This window comes from Lissotriton vulgaris, chromosome 5 (genome assembly GCF_964263255.1).
Source record: "Lissotriton vulgaris chromosome 5, aLisVul1.2, whole genome shotgun sequence".
NCBI classification, from domain to species: domain Eukaryota; kingdom Metazoa; phylum Chordata; class Amphibia; order Caudata; family Salamandridae; genus Lissotriton; species Lissotriton vulgaris.
The window spans coordinates 1,545,205,989-1,545,223,488 of NC_141693.1; the positions used below are offsets into that span (position 1 = coordinate 1,545,205,989).

Consider the following 17,500-nt stretch of genomic DNA (forward strand, 5'->3'; position numbering starts at 1 on the left):
CACCTCTAGAAACAACAGTTACACCAACCCAATTCAAATCATTTTTTCCAAAGGAATATCTTCTGCTGGGTCAAAGTTGCATCTGACAAAGCTAGGTGTTTAAAAATCTACTTTGGAGTTTCAGAACACCAACATGAGTCCGAAGAGTACAGAAGTAAAATTGTACCATTTCAAAGTTCCTAATACCTCATAAGCTTCTGAGCGGAAGCATGTAATAAATATATAAATTTTTCTAGAAAAGTAATAGTGGACATTGGTTTTCACCTCAGATGGGACTCGAACCCACAATCCCTGGCTTAGGAGGCCAGTGCCTTATCCATTAGGCCACTGAGGCACAGATGAACACTTGCAGTCTCGAGGCATTATTTAAATGTATTCAATCGTCAAACACTGGTATCTGCACATAGGACATTTCTCAGTTCTCTCCATAAGTAAACTTCCCATTTTCATCCTCTTCCATCCCCGACTTTAACACTCTGTTCTGTGCTATAATGGAGGCTCTGCATTTCGAGCAAGTCGAGAGAAATTGGAGGAGAACCACTTTCGACTCAACACTTCTTCTTTCCTGGATGCTTTTCTCAATAAACTGGGCTTTGACAGTGGTATCAAGCAGTCCTTGTATTCAGCAGGACACAGAAACAGGCACCAAGTCTCCTAACCAAGTTCAACCACACTCTGCAACTTAATAGACCAATGCTTTACAAATTAGCCAACTGTGTCATCAGCAAAGGCAGCCAATGTGCCAATCCTTTATAATTTTTCTTTAGTACTTTTCTTTCTCGTAGGCAAAATTAGCACTTTAACTGCACAAATCATACAGATTTTTACACTTGAAGCACTCCATGAACACATACTTACACACCTTGCATTTCATCTACACACCCTTAAGCTAAAAACCCATTCTGTCAAGTCAAAATTCTGCAACCCTATTACATATTCAGTGCGTGTACATAGAAGCACTTCTTAATGCCACTAACATGGACAAGATTTTAGGCTGAAGATGCAATCTAAATGACTGTGCAGTATGTACTCCACTTCATGAATAATTAGGAATGAGAACATGATGGCTATAAGAGTATTGGAAGAGCCTGCTTCCATTCTGAACGGAAAGCTGAGTTGTGTGTCCATTGGCAAAACCCGACCATGAAGGGACTCGAACCCTCAATCTTCTGATCCGAAGTCAGACACTTTATCCATTAGGCCACGCGGTCATATGTTCTGCTGTGCTTATTTTTATAATGTAGGTGGTATGCAAGGATGGGAAATATGATATTGATAGTTATTTAGGTTTACATCCCATTGTGTTTTTTCAGCTCCTTTCAATTAAAGCACTCTTTTGGAATCTATATAATGAGAATGTCACCAGTACGATAAGCTTTTGTTTTCTTTTTTGCATTTACACCTCTTTCTTCATGAGATTAAAGCTCAGTTGTATGCTTTACATAGCTCTGGATATTTCCAGAAGTGGAGAGAAACTGTTTTTACAGTAGTACAAACTGCTCCTTTCTGGATATGCCAATTTACACACGCTCAAAGGTTGTATACGTTTCATGAATCCTGCCTTGCCCTATTCAAGTAGCTGAAAGCCTGTCACCACCTCTAGAAACAACAGTTACACCAATCCAATTCAAATCATTTTTTCCAAAGGAATATCTTCTGCCGGGTCAAAGTTGCATCTGACAAAGATAGGTGTTTAAAAATCTACTTTGTAGTTTCAGAACACCAACATGACCCTGAAGAGTACAGAAGTAAAATGGTACCATTTCAAAGTTCCTAATACCTCATAAGCTTCTGAGCGGAAGCATGTAATAAATATATAAATGTTTCTGGAAAAGTAAGAGCGGATATTGGTTTTCACCTCAGATGGGACTCGAACCTACAATCCCGGGCTTAGAAGGCCAGTGCCTTATCCATTAGGCCACTGAGGCACAGATAAACACTTGCAGTCTAGAGGCATTATTTAAATGTATTCAATCGTCAAACAATGGTGTCTGCACACAGGACATTTCTCAGTTCTCTCCATAAGTAAACTTCCCATTTTCATCCTCTTCCATCCCCGACTTTAACACTCTGTTCTGTGCTATAATGGAGGCTCTGCATTTCGAGCAAGTGGAGAGAAATTGGAGGAGAACCACTTTCGACTCAACACTTCTTCTTTCCTGGATGCTTTTCTCAATAAACTGGGCTTTGACAGTGGTATCAAGCCGTCCTTGTCTTCAGCATGACACAGAAACAGGCACCAAGTCTCCTAACCAAGTTCAACCACACTCTGCAACTTATTATACCAATGCTTTACAAATTAGCCAACTGTGTCATCAGCAAAGGCAGCCAATGTGCCAATCCTTTATAATTCTTCTGTAGTACTTTTCTCTCTCGTAGGCAAAATTAGCACTTTAACTGCACAAATCATACAGATTTTACACTTGAAGCACTCCATGAACACATACTTACACACCTTGCATTTCATCTACACACCCTTAAGCTAAAAACCCATTCTGTCAAGTCAAAATTCTGCAACCCTATTACATATTCAGTGCGTGTACATAGAAGCACTTCTTAATGCCACTAACATGGACAAGATTTTAGGCTAAAGATGCAATCTAAATGACTGTGCAGTATGTACTCCACTTCATGAATAATTAGGAATGAGAACATTATGGCTATAAGAGTATTGGAAGAGCCTGCTTCCATTCTTTTTTTCAGTTTAATAAGGTTTTTATTTCGTTTAAGAAAAATAGTACAGTATACTATAACAGCATGACATAGAACAGAACCAATATGCGATAATCATAAAAGATAAGTGGAGATGTAAAAAGGTTCAGAGAAAATAGGAAATGGAAGAAAATAGTAGAGAGAAAGCAAGAGAAGAAAAGAAGAGAGAAAAAGAAGAAAAGAGAGAAAAAGGAGGGAAAGGTTAGGGAGGGGGATACGAGGATAAGAAGGTAGAGAAAGGTAGCCAGGTAAGATCAGATTTAATTTTTAAGGTGACAGAAGAAGAAGAAGCAATTGCAATTCTGTGCTCATCACATACGAAATTCCACCATGTATGCACAGACAATTTAGAGTTATCCTTCCAGCAAGACAAAATTACTTTGAAAGCAGTTGCAATGAGAAGATCAAACAATTTAACGTTATACGAATGTAAGTCCAAAACATCAGATAGGGAACCCAAAAAAATATGCAACGATGAAAATGGTTCAGAGAAATGAAAAATACGCATGCAATAATTCCCAACTGCGTTCCAAAAAGTGAGAACTGATGGGCAATCAAATAAAAGGTGTTTGAGTGTGCCTGGGTGAGAGGAACAGGACCAACAAAGGGGTGAGGAGGAAGGGGAGAATTTTGTTATGCTTACAGGGGTAATAAGAGCTCTATGGTAAAGAAAAAAAGTGACTGAGTAATACGGGCTGCAATCGAAGTCTTAAACAGTTTAGACCATAAGCGATCCCAAACATCAACAGATAACGAGAAAGATAAATCAGTTTCCCAAACAGTTTCAGCAACGGTTTTAGGCCTAAGGCCAACATTCTCTAATAACAGTTTATAAATTAGAGCAGCTTTGGGTATTTGTTGAGTAAACATAGTATATAAAGGAGTGGAAGGAGTAAGGGAAGGAAGGAAATCAAAAGTAGGAAGGGTAGATAGGTGAGATAAAATGGCAGATGTAATAATGTCAAATTCTTTGCGAAAATGTGCAGGTAAATCAAACATAGTTTGCAGTGCATCAAATGAAATAATGGATGAATCAGAAAAAAATTGGTACACAAACATAATATCCTTTTCTTTCCAATACTTGAAATAGAAAGATTTACCCTTGTACTTAAGATATTTGTTATACCATACGCTAGAGGAAAGAAAAGTTTGTAGTGGGGACGAGTCTTTCGAGAATATGCTGTGCATCAGAGTATGTGAGTATTTCAGTACAGGGTGTGTAGTCAAGAATGAACAATTTGACATGAAAAGGGTTGTTGGAAAGAAAAATCCTTTAACAAGGACCTTTCGACAGCAATCCATCTGGGTAGAGGGGTATCGTTGAAATCGAACGCCAATGAGAAGGCTTGTTTTATTAAAAAGGCAGAATGGTACGATTGGAAATCAGGAAAGCGGACCCCACCTTCAGATTTCGGGCGTATAAGTTTATGTAAGGCAATACGAGGTCTTTTATTGTTCCACAGAAATTTGGAGCAGATGGAGTTCAGCCGATTGAAATATAATTTAGGGATTTTCACAGGTAGCATGGATACAGTGTATAAAATATGTGGAGAAATCATCATTTTGATGGTGTCTAAACGACCCCACCAGGAGAGGAAAAGGGGAGACCATAATTGAAGGAGTGATTGAATCTTTTGAGTAAGGGAGGTAAAGGTCAGTTTGAGTGTGTCACGCAAGGTAGAGGAGAACCAAATACCTAGGTATTTGATCTTGGAGGGACACCATGCAAAATCCGTCGATGCAAACATATATTGGTAACAAGATGAGTTGAGGGGTAGGACCTCCGTTTTAGAAAGATTAAGTTTATAACCAGAAACAGAGGAGTATAAGCGGACTTCTTCTAAAAACGGAGGAAGGGAAGAGACAGGGTTAGCCATATAAACCAGGACATCATCGGCATAAGCCGAAATTTTTGTCTCCATCGATGACTGTTTGAACCCCTGAATTAGGGGGTTAGAGCGGATTTTAATGAGAAAGGGTTCAAGACAAAGAATAAAGAGTAAAGGGGAGAGAGGACAGCCTTGTCTTGTCCCTCTGGATAAGGGGAAGAATTTTGAGAATTGATTATTAACAAAAACACTAGCAGAGGGAGCAGAATATAGTAGTTTAACTAAGGAAATGAAGTGGGGGCCAAACCCAAACCATTGTAATGCTTTAAACATGAATTTCCAGTTAATTCGGTCAAACGCTTTCTCAGCGTCTAAGGATAGGGCAGCTAGAGGTGCTTTGAGTCGTTTACTGTGGGAAATAATATTGGCAAAAACACGGGCATTGTCGGCCGCAAGTCTACCTTTCACAAAGCCAACCTGATCGGTTGTGATTAGCAGAGGAATAAGGGATTCGAGGCGGGCCGCTAAAATTTTGGAAAAAATTTTACAATCGTAATTATTAAGGGATATGGGACGATAGTTTTTACACAGGGAATGGTCTTTGTCAGGTTTGGGGATTATGATTATTAGGGCGTCCAAAAATGAGCCAGATGCTTTAGCATTTGCAATAAAGGAGTTGAAAAGTTGTAAAAGATGAGGGACAAAAATAGAATGCATGTTGGCGTAAAATTCAATTGGGAGACCATCTGGACCAGGGACTTTCGCTTTCTTGAGGGAGGTAATTGCTTTGAGAATTTCCTGAGGGGTAATTTCAGACTCTAGTTGATGGAATTCGGTAGGGAGGGATGGGGGAGGAGGAAGGTCTTTGAAGAAACGGGAGAGGTCATCATCATCAGGGTGCGTATCATCAGTGTACAGTAGTTTATAATAGTTATGGAAGACTTGTGCAATATCCTCATCAGAGGAAACCGTTGTATTGGTTACTTCATTGAGGATAGAGCCAATTGATTTTCTCTCAGATTTAATTTTGAGATAATTTGCCAGCATTTTCCCCGCTTTATTCTGACCCCCATGAAATTTAGATTTAACCTTCAAGAGGGTGTTGCAAGCTTCAACTGTGGCAATTTGATTGAGTTCAGATTTGGCTTTGATAAGTTGGAGGAGAGCGTCAGGATTCTTGGACGAGAAGTAAGAGTGTTCTAGAGTCTTAATGTTGGAAAGTTGGGCGGTGTATTTGTCACGGTTGATTTTCTTTTTCCTAGATACATAAGAGATTGTGAAACCTCGTAAAGCCGCTTTAAAAGCATCCCAATTATTTGAAACTGACGTGTCCTCGGGTAAATTGAGGGAGAAGTATTCAGAGATGAAATCTTTAACTTTAGACATAAATACAGAGTCGGAGAGAAGGAAAGTGTTGAATTTCCAACGATTGAAAGAGGAGGAGGTTTGGGCCAGGTCAAAAGTGGCATAAACAGGTGCATGATCCGAAAGAAAAATAGAACCAATTTCAGATTTCTGAATCGCAGGGAGAAGGGATTTGCTGACTAGAATATAATCAATTCTGGACCTGGTGTGGTGAACATTAGAGTAAAATGTATATTCGAGTGATTTCGGATTACATGTTTTCCACACATCGAAGAGGGGACATGAGGCAATGGCTGATTGGAAGGATTTATGTGTCTTATCAGGTTGGAATTTGGAGGAAGATAGTCTATCTGAAAAGGGGTCTAACCATTGGTTAAGGTCGCCAGCTAAGACAATGTTAGGGCAGTCAATGGAGGAAATGAGGATTTTGACATCAGTCCAAAATTTAGGGTCTGGTCGGACAGGACCATAGATATTGAGGAGCACCATAGTTTTGTTTTGTATAGACACTTTTGACATAACCCAACGACCTTCAACATTCGATTGAGTAGATAGAATTTGAACATCCAAGCCTTTACAAAATAATATAGCAACACCTCCTTTTTTATCAATAGCAGGAGAAAATACAACTTGACCCACCCAAGCCCTCTTCAGTTTTAACGATTCAACATCTGTACAATGCGTTTCTTGGAGAAAAGCAATCTGAGCATTTAGTTTGGATAAATGGGACAATACCTTTTGACGTTTAACAGGGTTGCCGAGACCACGAACATTCCACGTTACAAAGTTACACATGATGGAAGGCAAGGGAGGAGGGTAACAACTGGGTCCAATACACTGCAGGTAAGGAACTACAAGGAGATACAATGGAGACATACATGTTAGAAATGAGAACCAAATACGAAATATACAGAAAAGCAATACAAATCGGGTAAAAATAGAGAAACAATAGACGAGGAAGCATCACAGTCTTTAGGAAAAGCGAGGAGAAACAATGAGGAGTACTGGAGTTAGCAATAAGAAAGGAAATAAGTGACACAAAGAAGAGAACGGAACATAAATGAGCAAAGAATAAACATGAATGGCCTGTGAAAAGAAGAAGAAAAAGAAAGGAAAGAAAAAGAGGGAAATAGATAAGAAACAGATCAAGGCAAAGACCCCAGATCTGAGAAGTAAGAGAATAACTAGATAGTAGGAGCATGGAGACGCCAACGCGGGCGCCTACCTCACAGAGCGAGGAAAACGTGGGAATATAGATAGGATATAATTGACAAGAAGAAAAGTCGAAGCAAATAATGACAAGAAAGAGACTGGGACAAGGCCACAACAGTCGTCATGACAGAAGAAAAGTGAATGGAGAAAATAGAAAAGAGTTATTTTCAGCCATTAGTGTCCATCGTGGAAGTGGAGACGGTTAGTAGATACTCTCGAAGCTTCTGTGGATCATCGAAGGTACGAGAACAACCATTGTGAGTTATTTTGCAGAGACACGGATGTAGGATTCCATATTGAATGCTTAGTTCCCTCATACGTGGACGCAGATTGAGGAACTCCTTGCGACGTGCATTCGTAGCATTCGATAAGTCCTGGGCAATGAAGATGGTGTGGCCCGACCAAATGAGGCGACGTTTTGCTCTTGCAGCTTTAAGAACAGTCATCAATTCAGTGAATTCCAGAAAGAGCAGGATAATACCTCTGGGTTTGGTCGGGTTAGACGTTGGACGTCCCAAACGATGAGCACGCTGTATGTTTAGAGGGATAGATTCTGGTTGGAGTTCCAAGAGTTCGTAGAGGAATTTGCGGATGAAGGACACCATATCACCCTCCCCAAGGGACTCCGGAACACCATAAATACGGAGGTTATTCCGCCTGTTACAATTTTCAAGGTCCTCTGTGTGAAGTTTCAACTGCTGTATCTCCTTCTCAAGAGTAGGAATTTTTGTAGAGACATCCTGGACGTCACTGATGCGTTGTTCCAGTTGCAGGACTTTGTTTTCCATGACGACCCATCTGTCTTCTATCTGCTTGAGCTTCTCATTAGTTGCACCCATGAAAGGTTGTAGGCCACGAACCTCTTCCAAAATGGAATCCAGCACAGGGTTCTGAGAGGTGCGAATTGGTGATGGGGGGTCATTTTTAAGGCGTTTCGGTTTGGTTCCGGTGACAGACGATCTCGCATGGCCTGCGTCCTGAGACATGATGCCAGCAGAGGGGCAAACTAGGAGGACCGAAGGGATGAAAACCACACCGCAATAGACTGAATGTTGAGACCCTATATGTAGAGGAATAAGAAGTACTGGAATGAAGAGGTCATATAAGAGGTGATACAAAGCAATGGAGAAGCAATACCTCAGCTCCACAGGAAATGCGTCGAAATGAAGCAAAAATCCATTCAAAACGCAGTCAAAAACACCATCCAGGAATTAAACCTTAGAGAAACAGCAAAGCGTCCATTCTATGAGAGGCCCAAGAGGATCAATTGATGTTCCACGGAGGATTGACAGCAGAGGAGAAGAAGCTATTTTGCATTGCGCAGGAAGCACCCCAAAATGGCCGCCGCTATGAAGTATATTATAATTAGATGATAAGCAGGAAGCGCAGGTGCCAAAAGTCATGTAAACATAGTAGGGGGTTGAATTGCATCCCTTAGCACATACCTTGTCCATATACAAGCATTTGATTCAGCAGGAGGACACACGGGCTGATGAGGCGATGGCGGTGACAGAAAAACGGGACGCGAGCGCGGCGGCACAAAATGGCGGCCGCTCGCGTCCCGCGGTGGCTGAAGAGAATATAGCGGCAAAAGAAGGTGAAAGCGGCAATTATGAAAGCCGCATGACCTCGCAACACACGGGGACCATGTTCCGCCGTGCGGGGATGCCGTTTGCCGGTCTCCGTAATCAGGAAAGATACGAGATATGCAGGCAGGAGTCCCGCGTCTTCACAGAGCTCACGGAAGAGGACTACAATTTTATGAACTAATAATTAATGGTGTCATTTATGTATTATATTGATTGTTTGTAGAATAGGTTATATGTCTCATTTTATTATGTGTCATAAATTTTATGTTTTTATCCTGAGTATATATACTTACTAATAAACAAAATTTTGTATTTTTTAATTGATTGTTGTGCTTTATAATTGTCATTTTCTCCCTGATAATGTTATATTTGTTACCACTTTTTACATTGTTTAGCTTTCCCTGTCAAACATATTCAGTTGCGTAAACAGGGGGTCCTTGTTATTTACACCAAAGCTCACGGAGGAAGCGCCATCACACGCCGGCGCGTAAGCCACGCCAGCCTGCTTCCATTCTGAATGGAAAGCTGAGTTGTGTGACCATTGGCAAAAACCGACCACGAAGGGACTCGAACCCTCAATTTTCTGATCCGAAGTCAGACGCCTTATCCATTAGGCCACGCGGTCATATTTCCTGCTGTGCTTATTTTTATAATGTAGGTGGTATGCAAGGATGGGAAATATGATATTTATAGTTATTTAGGTTTACATCCTATTGTGTGTTTTCAGCTCCTTTCAATTAAAGCACTCTTTTGGAATCTATATAATGAAAATGTCACAAGTACGATAAGCTTTTGTTTTCTTTTTTGCATTTAAACCTCTTTCTTCATGAGATTAAAGCTCAGTTGTATGCTTTACATAGCTCTGGATATTTCCAGAAGTGAAGAGAAACTGTTTTGACAGTAGTACAAACTGCTCCTTTCTGGATATGCCAATTTACACATGCTCAAAGGTTGTATGTGTTTCATGAATCCTGACTTGCCCTATTCAAGTAGCTGAAAGCTTGTCACCACCTCTAGAAACAACAGTTACACCAATCCAATTCAAATCGTTTTTTCCAAAGGAATATCTTCTGCTGGGTCAAAGTTGCATCTGACAAAGATAGGTGTTTAAAAATCTACTTTGTAGTTTCAGAACACCAACATGAGTCCGAAGAGTACAGAAGTAAAATGGTACCATTTCAAAGTTCCTAATACCTCATAAGCTTCTGAGCGGAAGCATGTAATAAATATATCAATTTTTCTAGAAAAGTAATAGTGGATATTGGTTTTCACCTCAGATGGGACTCGAATCCACAATCCCTGGCTTAGGAGGCCAGTGCCTTATCCATTAGGCCACTGAGGCACAGATGTACACTTGCAGTCTTGAGGCATTATTTAAATGTATTCAATCGTCAAACACTGGTATCTGCACACAGGACATTTCTCAGTTCTCTCCATAAGTAAACTTCCCATTTTCATCCTCTTCCATCCCCGACTTTAACACTCTGTTCTGTGCTATAATGGACTCTTTGCATTTCGAGCAAGTGGAGAGAAATTGGAGGAGAACCCCTCTCGACTCAACACTTCTTCTTTCCTGGATGCTTTTCTCAATAAACTGGGCTTTGACAGTGGTATCAAGCCGTCCTTGTCTTCAGCAGGACACAGAAACAGGCACCAAGTCTCCTAACCAAGTTCAACCACACTCTGCAACTTAATAGACCAATGCTTCACAAATTAGCCAACTGTGTCATCAGCAAAGGCAGCCAATGTGCCAATCCTTTATAATTCTTCTGTAGTACTTTTCTCTCTCGTAGGCAAAATTAGCACTTTAACTGCACAAATCATACAGATTTTACACTTGAAGCACTCCATGAACACATACTTACACACCTTGCATTTCATCTACACACCCTTAAGCTAAAAACCCATTCTGTCAAGTCAAAATTCTGCAACCCTATTACATATTCAGTGCGTGTACATAGAAGCACTTCTTAATGCCACTAACATGGACAAGATTTTAGGCTGAAGATGCAATCTAAATGACTGTGCAGTATGTACTCCACTTCATGAATAATTAGGAATGAGAACATGATGGCTATAAGAGTATTGGAAGAGCCTGCTTCCATTCTGAATGGAAAGCTGAGTTGTGTGACCATTGGCAAAAACCAACCACGAAGGGACTCGAACCCTCAATCTTCTGATCCGAAGTCAGACGCCTTATCCATTAGGCCACGCGGTCATAATGTCCTGCTGTGCTTATTTTTATAATGTAGGTGGTATGCAAGGATGGGAAATATGATATTTATAGTTATTTAGGTTTACATCCCATTGTGTGTTTTCAGCTGCTTTCAATTAAAGCACTCTTTTGAAATCTATATAATGAAAATGTCACCAGTACGATAAGCTTTTGTTTTCTTTTTTGCATTTAAACCTCTTTCTTCATGAGAATAAAGCTCAGTTGTATGCTTTACATAGCTCTGGATATTTCTAGAAGTGGAGAGAAACTGTTTTGACAGTAGTAAAAACTGCTCCTTTCTGGATATGCCAATTTACACACGCTCAAAGGTTGTATACGTTTCATGAATCCTGACTTGCCCTATTCAAGTAGCTGAAAGCCTGTCACCACCTCTAGAAACAACAGTTACACCAATCCAATTCAAATCATTTTTTCCAAAGGAATATCTTCTGCCGGGTCAAAGTTGCATCTGACAAGGATAGGTGTTTAAAAATCTACTTTGTAGTTTCAGAACACCAACATGACTCTGAAGAGTACAGAAGTAAAATGGTACCATTTCAAAGTTCCTAATACCACATAAGCTTCTGAGCGGAAGCATGTAATAAATATATAAATTTTTCTGGAAAAGTAAGAGTGGATATTGGTTTTTCACCTCAGATGGGACTCGAACCCACAATCCCTGGCTTAGAAGGCCAGTGCCTTATCCATTAGGCCACTGAGGCACAGATAAACACTTGCAGTCTAGAGGCATTATTTAAATGTATTCAATCGTCAAACACTGGTGTCTGCACACAGGACAATTTTCAGTTCTCTCCATAAGTAAACTTCCCATTTTCATCCTCTTCCATGCCCGACTTTAACACTCTGTTCTGTGCTATAATGGAGGCTCTGCGTTTCGAGCAAGTGGAGAGAAATTGGAGGAGAACCACTTTCGACTCAACACTTCTTCTTTCCTGGATGCTTTTCTCAATAAACTGGGCTTTGACAGTGGTATCAAGCCGTCCTTGTCTTCAGCAGGACACAGAAACAGGCACCAAGTCTCCTAACCAAGTTCAACCACACTCTGCAACTTAATAGACCAATGCTTTACAAATTAGCCAACTGTGTCATCAGCAAAGGCAGCCAATGTGCCAATCCTTTATAATTCTTCTGTAGTACTTTTCTTTCTCGTAGGCAAAATTAGCACTTTAACTGCACAAATCATACAGATTTTTACACTTGAAGCACTCCATGAACTAATACTTACACACCTTGCATTTCATCTACACACCCTTAAGCTAAAAACCCATTCTGTCAAGTCAAAATTCTGCAACGCTATTACATATTCAGTGCGTGTACATAGAAGCACTTCTTAATGCCACTAACATGGACAAGATTTTAGGCTGAAGATGCAATCTAAATGACTGTGCAGTATGTTCTACACTTCATGAATAATTAGGAATGAGAACATGATGGCTATATGAGTATTGGAAGAGCCTGCTTCCATTCCGAATGGAAAGCTGAGTTGTGTGACCATTGGCAAAAACCGACCACGAAGGGACTCGAACCCTCAATCTTCTGATCCAAATTCAGATGCCTTATCCATTAGGCCACGCGGTCATATGTCCTGCTGTGCTTATTTTTATAATGTAGGTGGTATGCAAGGATGGGAAATATGATATTTATAGTTATTTAGGTTTACATCCCATTGTGTGTTTTCAGCTCCTTTCAATTAAAGCACTCTTTTGGAATCTATATAATGAAAATGTCACCAGTACGATAAGCTTTTGTTTTCTTTTTTGCATTTAAACCTCTTTCTTCATGAGAATAAAGCTCAGTTGTATGCTTTACATTGCTCTGGATATTTCTAGAAGTGGAGAGAAACTGTTTTGACAGTAGTAAAAACTGCTCCTTTCTGGATATGCCAATTTACACACGCTCAAAGGTTGTATACGTTTCATGAATCCTGACTTGCCCTATTCAAGTAGCTGAAAGCCTGTCACCACCTCTAGAAACAACAGTTACACCAATCCAATTCAAATCATTTTTTCCAAAGGAATATCTTCTGCCGGGTCAAAGTTGCATCTGACAAAGATAGGTGTTTAAAAATCTACTTTGTAGTTTCAGAACACCAACATGACTCTGAAGAGTACAGAAGTAAAATGGTACCATTTCAAAGTTCCTAATACCACATAAGCTTCTGAGCGGAGGCATGTAATAAATATATCAATTTTTCTGGAAAAGTAAGAGTGGATATTGGTTTTCACCTCAGATGGGACTCGAGCCCACAGTCCCTGGCTTAGGAGGCCAGTGCCTTATCCATTAGGCCACTGAGGCACAGATAAACACTTGCAGTCTAGAGGCATTATTTAAATGTATTCAATCGTCAAACACTGGTGTCTGCACACAGGACATTTCTCAGTTCTCTCCATAAGTAAACTTCCCATTTTCATCCTCTTCCATCCCCGACTTTAACACTCTGTTCTGTGCTATAATGGACTCTCTGCATTTCGAGCAAGTGGAGAGAAATTGGAGGAGAACCACTTTCGACTCAACACTTCTTCTTTCCTGGATGCTTTTCTCAATAAACTGGGCTTTGACAGTGGTATCAAGCCGTCCTTGTCTTCAGCAGGACACAGAAACAGGCACCAAGTCTCCTAACCAAGTTCAACCACACTCTGCAACTTAATAGACCAATGCTTCACAAATTAGCCAACTGTGTCATCAGCAAAGGCAGCCAATGTGCCAATCCTTTATAATTCTTCTGTAGTACTTCTCTTTTTGTAGGCAAAATTAGCACTTTAACTGCACAAATCATACAGATTTTACACTTGAAGCACTCCATGAACACATACTTACACACCTTGCATTTCATCTACACACCCTTAAGCTAAAAACCCATTCTGTCAAGTCAAAATTCTGCAACCCTATTACATATTCCGTGCGTGTACATAGAAGCACTTCTTAATGCCACTAACATGAACAAGATTTTAGGCTGAAGATGCAATCTAAATGACTGTGCAGTATGTACTCCACTTCATGAATAATTAGGAATTAGAACATGATGGCTATAGGAGTATTGGAAGAGCCTGCTTCCATTCTGAATGGAAATCTGAGTTGTGTGACCATTGGCAAAAAACCGACCACGAAGGGACTCGAACCCTCAATCTTCTGATCCGAAGTCAGACGCCTTATCCATTAGGCCACGCGGTCATATGTCCTGCTGTGCTTATTTTTATAATGTAGGTGGTATGCAAGGATGGGAAATATGATATTGATAGTTATTTAGGTTTACATCCCATTGTGTGTTTTCAGCTCCTTTCAATTAAAGCACTCTTTTGGAATCTATATAATGAAAATGTCACCAGTACGATAAGCTTTTGTTTTCTTTTTTGCATTTAAATCTCTTTCTTCATGAGATTAAAGCTCAGTTGTATGCTTTACATAGCTCTGGATATTTCCAGAAGTGGAGAGAAACTGTTTTGACAGTAGTACAAACTGCTCCTTTCTGGATATGCCAATTTACACACGCTCAAAGGTTGTATACGTTTCATGAATCCTGCCTTGCCCTATTCAAGTAGCTGAAAGCCTGTCACCACCTCTAGAAACAACAGTTACACCAATCCAATTCAAATCATTTTTTCCAAAGGAATATCTTCTGCCGGGTCAAAGTTGCATCTGACAAAGATAGGTGTTTAAAAATCTACTTTGTAGTTTCAGAACACCAACATGACCCTGAAGAGTACAGAAGTAAAATGGTACCATTTCAAAGTTCCTAATACCTCATAAGCTTCTGAGCGGAGGCATGTAATAAATATATACATTTTTCTGGAAAAGTAAGAGCGGATATTGGTTTTCACCTCAGATGGGACTCGAACCCACAATCCCTGGCTTAGGAGGCCAGTGCCTTATCCATTAGGCCACTGAGGCACAGATAAACACTTGTAGTCTAGAGGCATTATTTAAATGTATTTAATCGTCAAACACTGGTGTCTGCACACAGGACATTTCTCAGTTCTCTCCATAAGTAAACTTCCTATTTTCATCCTCTTCCATCCCCGACTTTAACACTCTGTTCTGTGCTATAATGGAGGCTCTGCATTTCGAGCAAGTGGAGAGAAATTGGAGGAGAACCACTTTCGACTCAACACTTCTTCTTTCCTGGATGCTTTTCTCAATAAACTAGGCTTTGACAGTGGTATCAAGCCGTCCTTGTCTTCAGCAGGACACAGAAACAGGCACCAAGTATCCTAACCAAGTTCAACCACACTCTGCAACTTAATATACCAATGCTTTACAAATTAGCCAACTGTGTCATCAGCAAAGGCAGCCAATGTGCCAATCCTTTATAATTCTTCTGTAGTACTTTTCTTTCTCGTAGGCAAAATTAGCACTTTAACTGCACAAATCATACAGATTTTACACTTGAAGCACTCCATGAACACATACTTACACACCTTGCATTTCATTTACACACCCTTAAGCTAAAAACCCATTCTGTCAAGTCAAAATTCTGCAACCCTATTACATATTCAGTGCGTGTACATTAAAGCACTTCTTAATGCCACTAACATGAACAAGATTTTAGGCTGAAGATGCAATCTAAATGACTGTGCAGTATGTACTCCACTTCATGAATAATTAGGAATGAGAACATGATGGCTATAAGAGTATTGGAAGAGCCTGCTTCCATTCCGAATGGAAAGCTGAGTTGTGTGACCATTGGCAAAAACCGACCACGAAGGGACTCGAACCCTCAATCTTCTGATCCGAATTCAGATGCCTTATCCATTAGGCCACGCGGTCATATGTCCTGCTGTGCTTATTTTTATAATGTAGGTGGTATGCAAGGATGGGAAATATGATATTGATAGTTATTTAGGTTTACATCCCATTGTGTGTTTTCAGCTCCTTTCAATTAAAGCACTCTTTTGGAATCTATATAATGAAAATGTCACCAGTACGATAAGCTTTTGTTTTCTTTTTTGCATTTAAACCTCTATCTTCATGAGATTAAAGCTCAGTTGTATGCTTTACATAGCTCTGGATATTTCCAGAAGTGGAGAGAAACTGTTTTGACAGTAGTACAAACTGCTCCTTTCTGGAAATGCCAATTTACACACGCTCAAAGGTTGTATACGTTTCATGAATCCTGCCTTGCCCTATTCAAGTAGCTGAAAGCCTGTCACCACCTCTAGAAACAACAGTTACACCAATCCAATTCAAATCATTTTTTCCAAAGGAATATCTTCTGCCGGGTCAAAGTTGCATCTGACAAAGATAGGTGTTTAAAAATCTACTTTGTAGTTTCAGAACACCAACATGACCCTGAAGAGTACAGAAGTAAAATGGTACCATTTCAAAGTTCCTAATACCTCATAAGCTTCTGAGCGGAAGCATGTAATAAATATATACATTTTTCTGGAAAAGTAAGAGCGGATATTGGTTTTCACCTCAGATGGGACTCGAACCCACAATCCCTGGCTTAGGAGGCCAGTGCCTTATCCATTAGGCCACTGAGGCACAGATAAAGACTTGCAGTCTAGAGGCATTATTTAAATGTATTCAATCGTCAAACACTGGTGTCTTCACACAGGACATTTCCCAGTTCTCTCCATAAGTAAACTTCCCATTTTCATCCTCTTCCATCCCCGACTTTAACACTCTGTTCTGTGCTATAATGGAGGCTCTGCATTTCGAGCAAGTGGAGAGAAATTGGAGGAGAACCACTTTCGACTCAACACTTCTTCTTTCCTGGATGCTTTTCTCAATAAACTGGGCTTTGACAGTGGTATCAAGCCGTCCTTGTCTTCAGCAGGACACAGAAACAGGCACCAAGTCTCCTAACCAAGTTCAACCACACTCTGCAACTTAATAGACCAATGCTTCACAAATTAGCCAACTGTGTCATCAGCAAAGGCAGCCAATGTGCCAATCCTTTATAATTCTTCAGTAGTACTTCTCTTTTTGTAGACAAAATTAGCACTTTAACTGCACAAATCATACAGATTTTACACTTGAAGCACTCCATGAACACATATTTACACACCTTGCATTTCATCTACACACCCTTAAGCTAAAAACCCATTCTGTCAAGTCAAAATTCTGCAACCCTATTACATATTCCGTGCGTGTACATAGAAGCACTTCTTAATGCCACTAACATGAACAAGATTTTAGGTTGAAGATGCAATCTAAATGACTGTGCAGTATGTACTCCACTTCATGAATAATTAGGAATTAGAACATGATGGCTATAGGAGTATTGGAAGAGCCTGCTTCCATTCTGAATGGAAATCTGAGTTGTGTGACCATTGGCAAAAAAACGACCACGAAGGGACTCAAACCCTCAATCTTCTGATCCGAAGTCAGACACCTTATCCATTAGGCCACGCGGTCATATGTCCTGCGTGCTTATTTTTATAATGTAGGTGGTATGCAAGGATGGGAAATATGATATTGATAGTTATTTAGGTTTACATCCCATTGTGTGTTTTCAGCTCCTTTCAATTAAAGCACTCTTTTGGAATCTATATAATGAGAATGTCACCAGTACGATAAGCTTTTGTTTTCTTTTTTGCATTTAAATCTCTATCTTC

At 40.0% G+C, this 17,500-nt stretch overlaps 11 non-coding genes across 11 annotated transcripts; all 11 read right to left on the reverse strand.

Moving 5' to 3' along the window:
- Positions 1 to 261: 261 nt before the first annotated feature.
- Positions 262 to 334, reverse strand: TRNAR-CCU (transfer RNA arginine (anticodon CCU)). Its single transcript has one exon. It is a non-coding gene; the product is annotated as a tRNA-Arg (tRNA).
- Positions 335 to 9,259: 8,925 nt separating this feature from the next.
- On the reverse strand, positions 9,260 to 9,332 carry TRNAR-UCG (transfer RNA arginine (anticodon UCG)). Its single transcript has one exon. It is a non-coding gene; the product is annotated as a tRNA-Arg (tRNA).
- A 644-nt stretch (positions 9,333 to 9,976) lies between these two features.
- On the reverse strand, positions 9,977 to 10,049 carry TRNAR-CCU (transfer RNA arginine (anticodon CCU)). Its single transcript has one exon. It is a non-coding gene; the product is annotated as a tRNA-Arg (tRNA).
- An 803-nt stretch (positions 10,050 to 10,852) lies between these two features.
- TRNAR-UCG (transfer RNA arginine (anticodon UCG)) lies at positions 10,853 to 10,925 on the reverse strand. The gene has a single exon. It is a non-coding gene; the product is annotated as a tRNA-Arg (tRNA).
- A 646-nt stretch (positions 10,926 to 11,571) lies between these two features.
- On the reverse strand, positions 11,572 to 11,644 carry TRNAR-UCU (transfer RNA arginine (anticodon UCU)). Its single transcript has one exon. It is a non-coding gene; the product is annotated as a tRNA-Arg (tRNA).
- Positions 11,645 to 13,165: 1,521 nt separating this feature from the next.
- On the reverse strand, positions 13,166 to 13,238 carry TRNAR-CCU (transfer RNA arginine (anticodon CCU)). Its single transcript has one exon. It is a non-coding gene; the product is annotated as a tRNA-Arg (tRNA).
- An 803-nt stretch (positions 13,239 to 14,041) lies between these two features.
- TRNAR-UCG (transfer RNA arginine (anticodon UCG)) lies at positions 14,042 to 14,114 on the reverse strand. Its single transcript has one exon. It is a non-coding gene; the product is annotated as a tRNA-Arg (tRNA).
- A 644-nt stretch (positions 14,115 to 14,758) lies between these two features.
- Positions 14,759 to 14,831, reverse strand: TRNAR-CCU (transfer RNA arginine (anticodon CCU)). The gene has a single exon. It is a non-coding gene; the product is annotated as a tRNA-Arg (tRNA).
- Positions 14,832 to 15,634: 803 nt separating this feature from the next.
- On the reverse strand, positions 15,635 to 15,707 carry TRNAR-UCG (transfer RNA arginine (anticodon UCG)). Its single transcript has one exon. It is a non-coding gene; the product is annotated as a tRNA-Arg (tRNA).
- A 644-nt stretch (positions 15,708 to 16,351) lies between these two features.
- Positions 16,352 to 16,424, reverse strand: TRNAR-CCU (transfer RNA arginine (anticodon CCU)). Its single transcript has one exon. It is a non-coding gene; the product is annotated as a tRNA-Arg (tRNA).
- An 803-nt stretch (positions 16,425 to 17,227) lies between these two features.
- On the reverse strand, positions 17,228 to 17,300 carry TRNAR-UCG (transfer RNA arginine (anticodon UCG)). The gene has a single exon. It is a non-coding gene; the product is annotated as a tRNA-Arg (tRNA).
- Positions 17,301 to 17,500: the final 200 nt, after the last annotated feature.